The 2,665-nt window shown below is 35.2% G+C and overlaps 1 non-coding gene across 1 annotated transcript; it reads left to right on the top strand.

The window, feature by feature from the left end:
- Positions 1 to 294: 294 nt before the first annotated feature.
- LOC148544977 (small nucleolar RNA R71) lies at positions 295 to 402 on the top strand. Its single transcript, XR_015901542.1, has one exon. It is a non-coding gene; the product is annotated as a small nucleolar RNA R71 (small nucleolar RNA).
- The last annotated feature ends 2,263 nt before the right edge of the window (positions 403 to 2,665 follow it).

The raw sequence follows: 2,665 nt of genomic DNA, 5'->3' as shown, positions 1-2,665 counted from the left end.
TCCAGACAGACTCTGAGAAATCATATTGACTTGTTGGGTCAATATTTTATTCTGAGCCAATATGGCATTCAGAGTATCAATCTCAAGAACTCGTTTCTTCTGAGCTATCCCATTATTCACAGGATTCCTTTCAGAAGTGTACATGAATTGGTTATTTGCAACCATTTCAATGGGTTCCTGAGCTTCTGCAGGCGTCTTCTTCAGATGAAGAGATCCTCCAGCAGAGCTATCCAATGACATTTTGGATAGTTCAGACAGACCATCATAGAAAATACCTATGATGCTCCATTCAGAAAGCATGTCAGAAGGACATCTTCTGATCAATTACTTATATCTTTCCCAAGCTTCATAGAGGGATTCTCCTTCCTTTTGTCTGAAGGTTTGGACTTCCACTCTAAGCTTGCTCAATTTTTGAGGTGGAAAGAACTTTGCGAGGAAGGCATTGACTAGCTTTTCCCAAGAGTTCAGGCTTTCTTTAGGTTGTGAATCCAACCATGTCCTAGCTCTGTCTCTTACAGCAAAAGGAAAAATCATAAGTCTGCAGACTTCAGGGTCAACCCCATTGGTCTTGACAGTGTCACAGATTTGCATGAATTCAGCTAAGAACTGATGAGGATCTTCCAATGGAAGTCCATGAAATTTGCAATTCTGTTGCATTAGAGAAACTAATTGAGGCTTAAACTCAAAGTTGTTTGCTCCAATGGCAGGGATTGAGATGCTTCTCCCATAGAAGTCGGGAGTAGGTGCAGTAAAGTCACCAAGCACCTTCCTTGCATTGTTGGCATTGTTGTTTTCGGCTGCCATGGTTTTCTCTTCCTTGAAAAGCTCTGTTAGGCCCTCTAATGAGAATTGTGCTTTAGCTTCTCTTAGCTTTATCTTCAAGGTCCTTTCAGGTTCAGGATCAGCTTGAACAAGTATGCCTTTATCTTTGTTCCTGCTCATATGAAAGAGATGAGAACAAGAAAGTAGGGAATCCTCTATGTCACAGTATAGAGATTCCTTGAGGTGTCAGAGGAAAAGAAGAATAGAAGGAGGAGGTAGATGGAAGAGAATTCGAACATATAAAGAAGGAGGGAGTTCGAATTATACCTTGAGGAGGAGTGTTAGTCCTTTAAATAGAAGGATGTGAGAAGAGGGGAAGAATTTTCGAAAATAAATTAAAAAGATTTTGAAATAATTAAAAGAAATTTGAAAATTTGATTGAGATTTTCGAAAATTAAGATTGGGAAAGAAATTAAGTGATTTTTGAAAAAGATTTTGAAATTAGAAATTAAAAAGATATGATTGAAAATTAATTTTGAAAAAGATGTGATTGAAAAGATATGATTGAGAAGATATGATTGAAAATCAGAATAAAAGGGAAAGTTTTAAAATTAAAGCTCATTACTTGACTAACAAGAAATTAGAAGATATGATTCTAGAATTAAAATTTTTGATCCTTTCTTAATAGGCAAGTAACAACTTGAAAATTTTGAATTAAATCACTAATTATAACAAGGATTTTCGAAAATAAAAAAATGGAAAGAAATTGATTTTGAAGAGATATGATTGAAAATATAAGATTTGAAAAAGATTTGATTTTGAAAAATTATGAAGATTTGAAAAAAAATTGAATTAAAAATAAAATCTTCCCTCTAGTTGTCCTTCTGGCGTTAAACGCCCAGAATGGCATCCATTCTGGCGTTTAACGCCCAAAATACTACCCTTTTGGGCGTTAAACGCCCAACCAGGTACCCTGGCTGGCGTTTAAACGCCAGTTTTCCTTCTTCACTAGGTGTTTTGAATGCCCAGCTTTTTCTGTTTGATTCCTCTGCTGAATGTTCTGAATCTTCAATTCTCTGTATTATTGACTTGAAAAGACATATTTTTGAAAATATTTTTGAGTTTTTGATGATGAGAAACAATAAAAATGCAACTAAGATCAAATAAACAATGCATGCAAGACACCAAACTTAGAAATTTTGTATTAGAGACTCTAACAAATTGAGAATGCATAAGAAAAACAACAAAACACACATAACAAGAGAATTTAAAGATCAGAGCAAGCAAATCATCAAGAACAACTTGAAGATTAATGAAGACACATGCATGAATTCGAAAAATGCAAGAAGAACAGAAACATGTAATTGACACCAAACTTAAAAATTGATACTAGACTAAAACATAAAATTTTTTTTGTGGTTTTCGAAAATTATATGGAAAAGAAAATAAAGAGAATCAAAACTTTTAATAAGAATTCCAGGAATCATGCAATGTTAGTCTAAAGCTTCAGTCTAAAAAGATTAGACATGGTTGGCCAAGCTTCAGCAGGACATTACATTCAGCAGTTAAATTGATGAGAATCAATCAGCTTTTGTGATGATAAGAACATCACCTTGAAACTCTAGAATTCATTCTTAAAAATTCTGAAAAATAAAAAGAAAAGTACCTAATCTAAGCAACAAGATGAACCGTCAGTTGTCCAAACTCGAACAATCCCCGGCAACGGCACCAAAAACTTGGTGCACGAAATTGTGATCATCAACAATGGCGCCAAAGGACTTAGAGCTCTTAAACGTGAATTACACTTTGTCACAATTTCGCACAACTAACCAGCAAGTGCACTGGGTCGTCCAAGTAATACCTTACGCGAGTAAGGGTCGATCCCACAGAGACTGTCGGCTTG

Source organism: Arachis ipaensis, chromosome B9, assembly GCF_059453495.1.
Source record: "Arachis ipaensis isolate K30076 ecotype BB chromosome B9, ASM5945349v1, whole genome shotgun sequence".
Taxonomy (NCBI): domain Eukaryota; kingdom Viridiplantae; phylum Streptophyta; class Magnoliopsida; order Fabales; family Fabaceae; genus Arachis; species Arachis ipaensis.
The sequence above is the reverse complement of the archived record's forward strand: the minus strand, read 5'-3'. Positions and strand labels throughout refer to the sequence as shown.